The 13,455-nt window shown below is 39.9% G+C and overlaps 1 protein-coding gene across 4 annotated transcripts in view; it reads right to left on the reverse strand.

Moving 5' to 3' along the window:
* The window catches only part of camkvl (CaM kinase-like vesicle-associated, like), a 36,195-nt gene extending 25,531 nt beyond the window's left edge, over positions 1–10,664 (reverse strand). Inside the window, exons 1-2 of one of the 4 annotated variants that reach the window (XM_086116023.1) lie at positions 10,495–10,664; positions 10,286–10,411 (exon numbers count right to left, since the gene is read on the reverse strand). The gene's annotated coding sequence lies outside the window, so the exon portion shown is untranslated. Of the gene's footprint in view, positions 1–9,604; positions 9,992–10,285; positions 10,471–10,494 lie in introns of those variants that run through there. The other 3 variants (XM_086116060.1, XM_086116033.1, XM_086116050.1) reach the window with 3 other exon arrangements.
* Between the last annotated feature and the right edge of the window lie 2,791 nt (positions 10,665–13,455).

Here is a 13,455-nt window from a genome sequence, read left to right on the forward strand (position 1 = left end):
CATTACAATCAGTTCTCGTAATTATATAGTGCAGTTCAATTTAACAGATGCAATCTAATGTGTTTGATTAAAATATCTTTCGGCATGCAAAAGCTGCATTCTTTGAAATGTACAGTCAAAGTCATTTGTTTATTCTCCCTGTGGTTGGTTTCCACGCTATCAGTCGAAAGAAGAAGAAGAATTAACATTGTTTTTTGGAATACACCGAATCCTGGTTCACAACATTTGGGGTGCAGGTGTGAGCTTTACGCTGAGAGCAAGTGAGAAGCAGAAAAAAGAACACCATCGAAAAGCGCGATGACGAATGAGCTGTGGCGTCAGAGGATGAGCTGTGATCAGAGGGGAAAATAAGATTCAGATGAAGAATGAAAGACAGCCAACGTGGTGAGGGTGACAGATGTAAAGGGCACCGAGGAATCAAAGTGAGAACTGTTCCCTGGAAGTTGATCATTCTCAATTTTTTCAAGTTGTATTTTTTCTTTTTTTTTTTTTTTTTTTTTAAGATTCAGGATGATTGAGAACTAACCTTCTCCTGTGGTGACAGAGAGAAAACAAAGAAAAACAATGAGGAGAAAGGAGTTTTGAGTAGGAGGTGATAACACTGAGAACCTTTGGAACAACGAGGTCTTGGCAGTGAAACTGAGGAGAGGACCGCTCTATTTTTGGAAAGTGTACACGGTAACATATACTGCTCATACCTTATAGCATCTGGTAGACCTGTGGACCTTGAATTCAATTCAGGGTTCCCATCTTTGGGAGAGGGGAAGAATTCTGCTCATTAAATAATGATGGCATTCCATAGTAAAATGGAAATTTGCCTGAACCAATTCCCCGAGGGATTGCATGCCCGTATGTATTCAGAGTGTGAATAGTTTTACCCCTGACCCACCAAAATATTCTAAACTCACACTACATCGCAGGAGACACCTCTTTATCAATTAATGAATAAATGAAGGTTTGAGCTCATAGAAAGACACAAAGAAAGACATCTCACACTATTCTACACTTAGACAAAACCTTTGGGATGAACGCAAACAGACTGTGAGCCAGGCCATCTCTGACCTTGCAAATCTGGAGGATGAACACATTTCCCCAATGACACTCCAAAATGATTGAAGTGTGGACGTGGCCATAGATATTTTTATTACTATACTCCTAACGCCCCACAGTGTCCACTGTAAACGCGCTTGTGGTTACTTGCCTCTTTTCAAATTGTTTAAAGTCAAATCCCAATCTAAAGAGGCCCTGTGCGATTACTGAAACACACTTAGCGGAGATGGATGTAGTCAGTATCGACCGAATGTTTGTGGGGAGTTATTTTCCTTTGCAGACATGCAAATGAGCTGCGATGTCTCGTGAAAACTGGACTATCTCATCTAATTTGTCAAATTTGATGATAACCTGCTCAACTGTCCGAGTCCTTGGACAAAAACAACTTGAAAATGCTGTGAGAAACACATACAGGCAGGCTTGCGCAGAAAGACACACAGCAAATGGCTCTATAAATACAGTGTGGGGGTAATGTTCATCGTGTAAAGTGGGCGGATTAACTGGAACCAGGTCAGAGCAAAAGCAGAGCATGCGCCAGCTTTTGTCCAATTTAGCTTTCTTTCGGCATCTTGTTAACGCTTCGACCCTGTCCAGTTCTTGGGCCCACCTCACAAAATATTACAAAGCAGATGCATGTTTTATGTTAATACTGACCCTGATCATTTGAATCAGGTGTGCTGGAGGAGGGAAACATCGAAAACACACAGAATAGTGGCCTTCGAGGCCCGGGGAACCCCCCCCCCAACTCTATGCTGTAAGGCTCAGAGATTGCTCGTGTGATTATCTGGATTCCAGTCAGTGACAGAGTGCTTGAAGATGCGCCATCCGTTCTTGTCAATACCTATCACTATGTTCTTGTCTCTTCTAGATGAGACGATCCATTCATCCATTAATGAGAAGACTCTCTGCAGAGCGGCGAAGGGGGAAAAAAAGGGGGAAAAAAAAGCCAAAGGCCAAGTTCAGGAATTGGTCTCAGGGAGGACAAGGGAGCAAGAAGGCCTTAGTCTTATTTCTCGAGTTAGCCGGAGTGAAAAATGGACCATGGTGAGGAAAACTGCCTTTGTTGTGAAGCACTTAAATATTAAACTCATCCATCCTGAGAGCGAAGAACAATGAGAAAGAGAGCATCTCCGGAGCAGTCATCATTCACCGTTAGCACAGCATAGCTTGGTTTGCATAATATGAGCATAGAACGTCCTTTATGACCAGCACAGCCAATAAATACTGACCACTTCAAACTGTTATTGTTTTCTTTCTACTCTCATCTAATTGAGATTATTTCAATTGACCGATTTTCAGCACAGAACCTTCCTATTTCCTATTTTCTCCTTGAAATAGCATCATTAAAGATGCTGCGATGCTGTCCATTGAACCCATCCATGCTTCAAAGTGGATAAAGTGGAATATAAATCGACCTCACTCATAAATTTAATCACTCCATCACATTACTCTTTCATCTATAACGGCTTCAAACAACAAAGAGTATGCAGAAAAATGGTTAAGATTGAATGACTGCCTGGACACTATGTGTTATGTTGTATTATTTTGTTATTATGTTATTGTGACTTGAAGATGGCGCCGCTAGAGTGGCTGCCTTTTCAGCAGCTCCTATACTTTTTGTTCTTCTACTTTCTTCCTTTCATAACTTTGCTGCTGTAAATTGGGAATTTCACCATTTTGAGACGAATAAAGGTGTTCTTATTCTGATTTTTATTCTTAGTCATTTAATTGGAAATATATGTAGTGGTGGCCATATTTGTCAAAACTGGGGGCTCATATTCCTCAAGGGTTTTTTTTGGTTTTTCATGATCTGATGGTGAGTCACAGTTGAGGGACTGATAAGACAGTGCCATATTGGATCCATCATTACAACAGCTTGGGGTGTTACGTAAGCGTTCATAGCTTGGGCTGAGCACATAAAATGATGAAAGGCCAAACAAGAAACTAAGTAATTATACAGTAGTTGGCAATCACACATCAATTGTAATCACCCCAACCTGTGGTCTCTATTTATGATAGAATAAGTAGGACAACACAATAAACCCCCATTGTGGAGTACTTTGCCTTCTGTTTTGGTGTCACGCTTGTTTAGAGTGGGTATAATTCCACTATTGACCATTGGCCCTAAGTTTGAGACTGTGTAAAACTTAAAGAAGTATGACACAGGAAGTGTTTCAGCACAGTCAAGTTTTCGTTGAATATTATTGATCCTGCTTTTTACGCCTACACAAAGAAATTGGCTGTAGGTTTGTTATATGATGTACATCTTTGGACTTGATTATCAATGTAGAAGTGTGATGATAAGTTTGTTAGTTTGGGGATAATTGAGGGATCGGTACACTGTTTGAAATATGTTTGTATTATTATTGAAAAAACACAAAGAGGGATCTTTACATTGTTTGGAATGTGTTTGTATTCTTTTAAAAGTGTGTTTAAAGTCCTTAAACAAATGAAATGCAGTAAATGCGGTAAAAAAACATGCCAGGAGAGTATTTACATTGGTTATTTCGATATCGTGTGTTTCACTTATTAGGGTCTTGAACATAACACTGTGATGGATGGACATTGCGTCATGGGCTTTGTTATTTTATTCTTAAGATTATGTGCTCTCACAATTGCTGTGCCAAGTGTGGCTTTTTTACTCGCTGACACTTTTGGGCCAGCGTGAGAAGGAACCCCAAAAGACACAACCTGGGAAATTGGAACCACTAGAGTTAATTGGACCTCCACAGAGCAATTTGATATACAGTAAGCCACTCTATTTCTATGATTCCTATTTTTTTTATTTTCTGAGGTTACCATGTACATTACACAACAAATGATGCAGCTAAATAACTTGGAAATAAGAACATGAAAACGGGGCAGACAGATGCAAAAAATAGACCAAAAGAAGTAAGCAGAGAACAGTCCTTTTGTCTTTGTTGCTCTCTCCTTTCTCATTACTCGAGTTCCTATAGTGCACTTCTAATCACTCCTCTTGCTCGTGTGACACTACAGAGCAATAAAGATATGATAACTCATAACTAATTCATAACTTCTCCCCACATATTGTATGCATTCACAAGGTCCCGAATTCTGCTTAGTTAAGTATCTTACCAAAACGTGCCGAACAACACATCTTTTATGAGATTGATGAAGTTGCTGTGCACCTGCCAGGCTGGAAAAAATAAATTCATTCAATGCAATATTTTATGTACATCTATCTATCTATCTATCTATCTATCTATCTATCTATCTATCTATCTATCTATCTATCTATCTATCTATCTATCTATCTATCTATCTATCTATCTATCTATCTAGATAGATCTCTCTCTCTCTCTCTGTCTATCTCTCTCTCTCTCTCTTTATATATATATATATATATATATATATATATATATATATATATATATATATATATACAGTATCTCTCTCTCTCTCTCTATATATATATATACAGTATATATATATCTCTCTCTCTCTCTCTATATATATATATAGAGAGATATATATAGATATATATAGATCGTGGATTTGATCCTGGCTCCGGCCTCCCTGTGTGGTGTTTGCATGTTCTCCCCGGGCCTGCGTGGGTTTTCTCCGGGCACTCCGGTCTCCTCCCACATTCCAAAAACATGCATGGCAGGCTGAATGAACACTCAAAATTGTCCCTAGGTGTGAGTGTGAGCATGAATGGCATGGATGGTTGTTCGTCTGTGTGTGCCCTGCGATTGGCTGGCAACCGGTTCAGGGTGTCCCCCGCCTACTGCCCGAAGATGGCTGGGATCGGCTCCAGCACCGCCCGCGACCCTTGTAAGGATAAGCAGACCGGAAAATGGATGGATGGATGTGTGTGTGTGTGTGTGTGTGTGTGTGTGTGTGTGTGTGTGTGTATATATATATATATATATATATATACTGTATGTATATGTGAGGATATACCTGTGTCTGTATCTATATATCTATCTAGCTATATATAGATTGATATATATATACTGTATATATATATATATATATATATATATATATATATTGCTTCCCAATCACCCTGAGACAAAAACAGTAGTTTCATATCAAAAGAAATGGACTGTGGACATGTGAAGTGTGTAAGTACAATTGCAGGACAAGGGAGGTTGGCTGCCTGAATACAGGATATACACAAATGCGCAAAAGATTTCATGAAGAATTCATGAGTTTATCGCATCTTCTTTCCCATGTTGTGGTGGTTTGTTTATGAGTGCCCAGTTTATGGGTCGAATAAAGAGCTTTAAACACAGGCTTGCACTTTCAGGTTTTCACAGCAGTTTGGTTTTAGTTAAAAGTCCCATCCATCCGCTTCTTCTCCTGCTTATCCTCACTTAGGTCGCGGGGTATTCAGAAAAACATGTTTTCTTATTTGTGCTATTGTGTGAGAATGATAATGACGTTTAAATATTTTGATTTTATTTGTCCGTTTTAGCTGGTCATTGGTTTCACTCACCTAGACACATCACTCTGCCAATCAGCTCATTTTCTGCCTTCTCATCTGAATGCTGTGTTTTTATTTTTAGTTTCGGCCTATCTGCTCCTTGTTGTTCAATACCTCTCCTTTTGACCTTTTTACTTGATTCTCCCAGTCATTCTCATTTCCTCTATGACCATTTGAGACAGAACTCTTGTTTGTGTACAATTTGTTTCCAGATCGATCCCGTCTTCTTCAGTACTCGCTGATACTGATATCAAGTAACCGATACTGCTAGTACTTTTGATACATAACATTCTAATTAAACCAATGAGAGATCATTTTAAATCATTTATTTTTTCTGGCAAAAACCAGAACAGTCAATCTGCAGTACAGAACTAAAACACAAACTCACTCTTTCATTTGTAATAAATGAACAAAAGTGCAAAGTTGAACTAACAACTCCCTGAGTTTTAGTCTTTGTTCAGAATAAATTAATACATTGATATTTATTATGTATTCATGTACATTAAATTGAAACCGCGCTGCGAGAAGGAGAGATACCGCCGCTCGTTCCTACCGACTGCTGTCAGGTTGCTGAATAAAAAAATAAAATGATGTGAAAAACAATTTTAAATTGCACAGCCACCTATCTATATCTAGCAGCATTCCACATCGCAAACAAAAACTAGAGAACAATTCTGCTTACCCATCTCCGCGTAAAGACTTGGGCAGACACGGGCTATTTCAAATCTGTTCACGATGCCGTTTCTTGACTAATGCGCGAATTATTTATGTCTTGTGACCTGTTGTAACTGTCATATGCTTGTGCAGGAGTTTTTTGCCTCACTCAAATTATCCTCAAATGAGGGTAGTTCGAGCGTGGGTTTTTTTTCTCCCCCTCTCCCTCCCTTGTTTCTTTCTGACTTTCGGGTTGAGTGAACGCTGGCGCGTTTTGGCTGCCGCTGCTCAACCCGTATTGTTTTGTGTTTTTTGTTATTGTAAAGTGTCCTTGGGTGTCTTGAAAGGCGCTTATAAATAAAATCTATTATTATTATTATTATTATTATATTTATATTGCACTTAATTGAACGGTGTACATTGAAACTGTAACATTTATTTTGTGAATGCAAACACTTTGTTTTTCTTCTTTCTACCCACAATCTTGCTGCTGTAAACTGTAAATTTCCCCAGTGTGGGACAAATAAAGGATATCTTATCTTACCTGCATTGCATTCAACAGGAAAAGATAGCCCTTAATAATGCACTGAATAAGAACTTTCATTTTTCTCGGTCGATGATAGCAGGTAAATACCGCAATGAAGAAAGTCATCATACCACCCATATTGAATCAGGAAATAAGAAGTGTAGGTAGCATAATGCACTTTAAGCATTAATATAAACATTACATACATATGTATACTTGTATAAATTGGCTCTTCATAACCATATGAGATGATGGACATGAATGAAATTCAAAAGCGAAAAATGTTGTGTTAGCCATGCACAAATTTACTTTGCAAAAAAATGTCTAAAATTTGGTGGCAACACACTAATACAGAAAACGCATCTTAATGGGCATTTGAGAGGATTGACAGGAATGCAGTTCACTAAGAAAAATGTTCTATCAACCTCACATGCCATTTACTTCCTAATTGTAGGAGCCACCAACTGGTCTTGGTGACTGGAATCGGCAGCCTTCGTGAGGGCTTGATACCTTAAACTAAGGTCGGTGTCAGCATGAAAGCGATACGTGGTATCGGTTTTCCCTCATCCTTAGTTTGTCTTCCTTTCATTTGAGTGAATTTCAGGAATAATGGCTAACAGTCAAAGATGGTTAACAGTAGTGAATCACTCGATCGCATTTGGCTTACAAGCTGTGGTGCTTCTGCGTTTGGGGAATGTGATGTAATGCAATAAGGCGCTTTATATTGCTATTTCAGAGATGGGGGTTGCTGCACAGTATGTACTGTATCTTTTTCAAGAACGTGTGTGTAAAATGCAGTCCCCCCAAAAAACTGTGGTCTTGCACACATGCCAAGCATGGCTCAGGCTTTGAATGGAAACAAACTGATGATTAAGAATCAGTTGGCCAGTGGGTGGATATCATCTGCTGGCATCGCTGATAAACTGTGCCACAATCCAAAACCCTATCTATAATAAAACCAGCCAGCCGTCACCATGTCTGTTTGTAACTTTTAATATTTTGCTGTATGCCTATTTGGTCATCCGTGCTCGCCGGCTTTGATCTTTTGCTCTCCTCAATGCAGTGCTTGCTCAAGTTTTCTCTTCTGTGTCATGTGTACTTTGATTTTAGTAACATGGTTAATTTTTTTATTTATTGCACCACCCTGCCAATTGTTTATGATCTCTGCATTTTCTGAGGAAATTTTCATCGCTTTTATTTGACTTGCTTATCAGCAGGTTAGTTCTTGACTCTCCGTCTACCTGCTGCTCTCTTACTTAATTCCTTCAGTAAATGTTTAACAAGGTCGTTTGCACATCAAAAATAAACTGGTGGGTAGTTTTAGATGGAAGAGATAAACGGCAGGATGATGTACAAGGGATTCAGCAGGACAAGGAGGGGCTGCAGATGAGATGCAAGGAGGCATAAAATGAACACGGACATAAGGAACCTCCGGCACCAAATGAAGTTAGGGGAAACATATGTCGTGTTTTCAGCGTATCCTAAAGCAGACACTTATCTAACCTGGATGTGTGAAAAAAAAGCTAATTGTTTGTTTACTCATATTCCACTCGCCTGTATAAGCAATAGATTCAGCTGGAGCGTATTCTCAATAGCATAGCGAAGGAAAACATTTGCATTTTTGCACATCTTACTGCGTTTCTGCCGCATTACACTATAATGAGATATTGATGTCCATAGAGCACCAAACGCACAGCTTGCTGTTAGATCTCCAATTGATCAAATCATAAATCGGTTGAAACGTTATTTATCCGCTTGGCCAGAACCAGATATGCGGCACTATCTTGATCCTGCATTGAATAATTTAAATGAGAATAATGCTCATGTTTTTTTTTTTAGGTTTAATGGTTTTATATTTTATACATTTAATAAAAGAGACCTTGGTCACAGAAAAAAAGATTCTCTAAAAGTGATCTGTGAGCAGTAATGCTACTGATTACACCATGCTTATGTTTCCTTGTTTTCAATCAATGACGTCCTGAAACCAAAAGAACAAAACAAATCAGATGAATGAAAACAACATAAAAAGAGGCAGCTCCTTTAATGAGTTTTTTAGCGACTTGCGTGGCAAAAGCGAGAAATCTGTGAAAATATATTTCTGCAGAGAATTCGCATATGAATAGATGGCCATGAAAAACACGCTGTAATTTTTTTTTCAGCAAGGTCACCAGTTCAACCCAGCAGAATGGAAAGCAAATAAAAAGCAAGCTTCACACCTGCGTAGAAATCTGCACCAAAATAAAGACCTTGGCCTGCGGCTAAACTTTCCTACCAACCATAATCGAATTTGAATTCTATAACATTTGTAAAAATAGCCAGAAAACGATGTGGCAAAATCATAAAAGATGATTCCTGTGTAGCAATGCACAAATTAGATGTTTCATTTGGTACACATGCACAATCAAATTGAATTTAGGACAAAAGTTGTAAAAAAACAAACAAAAAAAATCATTAAAAAATGCAGTTTTTCAATTATCATTATTGGAGACTTATTCAATTAACAATTTATTTTAGATTCATATTTAAATTCATACTGTGTAGTCACACCTTGCATTGGTTTCGAAACTATATAGCTATATATGCATATATGCTCAACATCAATCTCAAGATTAAATAATTAAATCAGCTGTCACGCAACAAAAGATAACATAAACATTTGGCGGCCCTTTATTTGATGCACTCCCCACTGCGTGCATGGTGCACGGCCATTGTTTTGTTTTTTTTAACCATTAAAAAGCGAGCACTCGAAAAGAACCGAACACACACCTGGTTTGAAAGCCTTTTCCCCTTTAGGCTGAATCCTCTCTACAAACTCAAAAAGAGGTCTCTGGAAATGATTCCAAATGTAAATAAAATACTGCTCCTGCAAATCAGGAGGCAGTGACACCATAGATGAGATTAATAGATTAATATTTCACACTCACATTATTCCTGCAGGCCAATCCTTTTGGTAATCCTTTTACTTTCCCCGCTAGTGATATTATACCTGACGCGCACACACTCTTCAGCTCTTTTTTTTTTTTTTTTAAATATATATAAAATGATGAACTACTACATGTTCCCCGACGGAACAACTATAAACCAATCCTGATTATTTCAAATCGTTGCAATGAGAAATGTTGCTGATGGCACTTAATGCACAGATCATACTTAGATGAACAAGCCCCTCCCTCTCTTTCTCTCTGAATGTTTGCAGTTATTTCAAACGTGCACTTAAAACCCCCGAGCATCTGCCTTGATTCCACATAAGCCTTCAGTCAACAGATCCCAGGATGGCGCAACTAAAGCACTCAAAAGTGAACAGAACCAAAAAGGACTCTCCATCCACCACGGAAAAGAAAAGCCGTATGATATTCAATGCAAGGGCAACCCCCCCCCCCCCCCCCCAAAAAAAGAAAACAAAAAAACTATAGTTACACTTTATGGCTATCTTCTGCATGCAGGAAATTACAGGCAAATCAACAAGTAAATTTCTAGCAAATTGATTTTGCCATGCACAACTGCTGGCACTCGCTCCACCACCCTCATCATCGTCGGCATGATCATGACATAACCTTTCTTTTATGTTTCCGCTTGCCGTGTATTATGCACCAGTGAGTTCTTACCTTGAGTTGTGGCGGCTCTGGAGAAATGTGGGCGTGCTCGTTTGCAGCCAAACTATCCAAAATGGGACCAGTGGATCCGTCTGGACTTGAGAGGGCAACAGACGATGATTAGAAAATGCTCGCAGTCTAGAACGCAAAGGAGAAAAGAGGGGATGTAACTGCAGCTCCTGCTCAAGCACGACCGTCTGCGCTTTGCTGGGAAGAATTACTTTGCTCCTCTCTGACTGCCAGCCCTCCCTGCTTCACTCTGCAACTCCACACTCACTCACTCACTCACTCACTGAAAGAAAACATCTTTCATGTGAGATCACCATTGGAAGCTGATTGAAGCGCAAATGTGTGCTCCATCCCGCTCCATCCCAGTCCAAAACTTGCATGTTAGACGGCCAAACAAATGGTCTCTGTGTAGGCACATCAGACGCGTTCGGATTAAACTGTGGGATTATGCCTTAAATGTTCATCATTTCATCATGCGCTGTCGGACAATGACATCAGTGTTTGGCAGATGAGCGCCACTATTACGTGGGAGTAGATGGAGAAAAAAAAAGAGTGAATGAAAACCTTTCACTTCCATTATTGATTGAATGTAGCGCATGATGCGGAACCCTGGTGGCCCGCTGTGCGTCGGGCAGGGCGGGGGGAGGTGGGGGGGTCACTAGGGTCACGGGTGCGTTGTTTGGCACGTGATGTTCAGTGTATGCGTACACATAAACATAGCCAAAGCGGTGTGCCTGCTGACAGATGGCTATGTAATGACGCAGGAACCAACTCCTGGGTTTAAGCGTATGTTTGCTTGGATTATGCAGAAACTAGAGAGGCACTGCTTATTTGTTTTATTGTTTATTATGATATCTCAAAACAGTGACAGCCTTTACATATGATAAATATTCTTTTCATAGGACACTTTGCCGCAATGTGAATAAGCTTGCTTTTGTAAATAGACGGTCCCCTCATAATACTTCGACATACAGCCATTAATGTCTGCATAGCTGACAACAAAAGTGAGTGCCCCCCTGAGTGAAAATGTCAAAATTGGGCCCGTTTACTCATTTTCGCTCACTGGTGTCATGTGACTCGTTAGTATGAAAATGTCGCAGATGTGAATGGGCTGCAGGTGTGTGAAAATTGAATCAAATCAAAATAAAATTCAACAGAGAACTCTCTGGGTATCTGGAAAAAAATATACATATTTTTCTCAACTCAAAGCTCGCCTATAGTCTATAAAAAGATTGCCAAACTCCCCATTTAACATTCATCACGTATTCTATTTGCCTCATCAGGGACATGAATACCTCCAACTTACTGAGATCTTGATATAGGAATAATACCTTACACATTTGCGCTTTAGTCCAAGCGTTTACAATTTGCATTCACACAGACATTTCACCTTGAGCTTGCGACGGGCAATAGTTCATTTTCTGAAAATAAAAGTATCTGTGCATGTGAAGGAAAGATGGAGCTAGAAGCACGGTCAATAGAGAGAGCAAACAGGTCACAGCTTGGCGAAAAATCGCCTCATCAGTGAAGGTTTCTGGTGCTTATGCACAGATGCCGACAACCATCAATGGAGTGAATTTTAAATCACTGTCCAAATGAGGGACACTGCCCAGTCATGCTTATCCTTAATGCATGCAAACACCATTGCACCTCTGAGGTGCCGTCTGCAAATGTTCTGCTTGGCTTTGACATTTTGGGAACATATTCTATAGCACGCTTTATTATTAGAGTCGTCAGTGAGCAGGAGCCTGTCGGGGCTGACTTCAGGCAGAGGCGGCGTCCAGCCAACATCGCTAGCCAGAAGCAGCCTAGCTGTCGACAAACAACCATTCACACCCGCATTACTACCAGTGGAGAATTTAGAGTCTTTATTGAATCCAACATGCAGGCTCGACACCAGAGAGCCAGAGCTAGGATCCCTCAACTGTGACTCAAACATGACAACCACTACTTTTCCATAGGATACCTAACAAACGAGGCATTATTAGTCATTTTTAAAAATCAGTTTTTACTATAAATGCAACTTTATACAACTTTATACTTTTAATTATGTGAAGCTCATTGAGTTATCTTGTGTATGAAATTCCCTTGCCTTAACTGTACTTGTACATTTTTGGTAAAGAAAAATGCAAAAACAGCAATTACTGGAGATTGAACACAAAGGGACAGAAATGTACTCCTATTATTCCCTCTTTCTGACAGCAGCCTGGTACAAGTGGATAGGATACTGTTGACTATATTGTCTCTAAAACCTGTCCACACACCACGTGTCGCCGAGAGAGCGCCAGCAAGACTCGTAAAAGGCAAACAGAGGTGTGAGAGACCCATTATGTTTTGTAGTGAATGGCTGTATCCTTAATGAGAAGCACCTCCATGGGTGCCGTGAAACCAGGCTGAAAAACACACTTATCATTAAAACGCCTGCGCTACCGGGAGAGACAAAAAAAAAAGAAAAAAGAAAAAAAAAAGAATGTGGTCAACTAAATTGTGCCATTAAAGAGGAAGCAAAAGCACATCTGCGGGGATAAAAGTGAACTGCATCATTGGTTTTGAGGACTCAGAGCAAACACGTCGGTGCCAAATGTGTCACTCGGAGCTGGCAGGCAGGCTTCAAGGCCAACAGCCATTGAAAGAGAGCGACTGATGAGCTTTGGCTCACCACTCTTTCACTTTCTATCTATCTATCTCAACTCAACTGTATTTATAGAGCACTTTCAAACAGCCATCGCTGCATACAAAGTGCTGTACATGGAGCAACTAACATATACAACAGTAAAGCAGCAAATCAATGACAAAATATGGTAGAAAGCACCAAAAAGCAAAACCAAGATCAATTCTGAGTCATGCTGAGTCAAATGCCAAAGAATACAAGTGAGTTTTGAGGCAGGTTTTAAAGATGGGCAGCGAGGTGGCTTGCCGAATGTTCAGTGGGAGGTCATTCCAGAGAGAGGGACCAGCAATGGAAAAGGCTCGATCCCCTCTGAGCCTCCGTTTAGTTCTTGGTACTTCTAAGAATGTCTGGTCCGCAGACCTGAGGCGCCGGGCAAGTGTGTAGGGGCGGATGAGCTCAGAGAGGTAAGGTGGCGTGAGGACATTGAGAGATTTGAAAACAAATAATAGGATCTTGAAGATAACTCTAAAATGTATAGGGAGCCAGTGAAGGGATGCCAGAG

Source organism: Hippocampus guttulatus, chromosome 1, assembly GCF_054856545.1.
Source record: "Hippocampus guttulatus isolate MCC_2025c chromosome 1, RoL_Hgut_1.0, whole genome shotgun sequence".
Lineage (NCBI taxonomy): Eukaryota > Metazoa > Chordata > Actinopteri > Syngnathiformes > Syngnathidae > Hippocampus > Hippocampus guttulatus.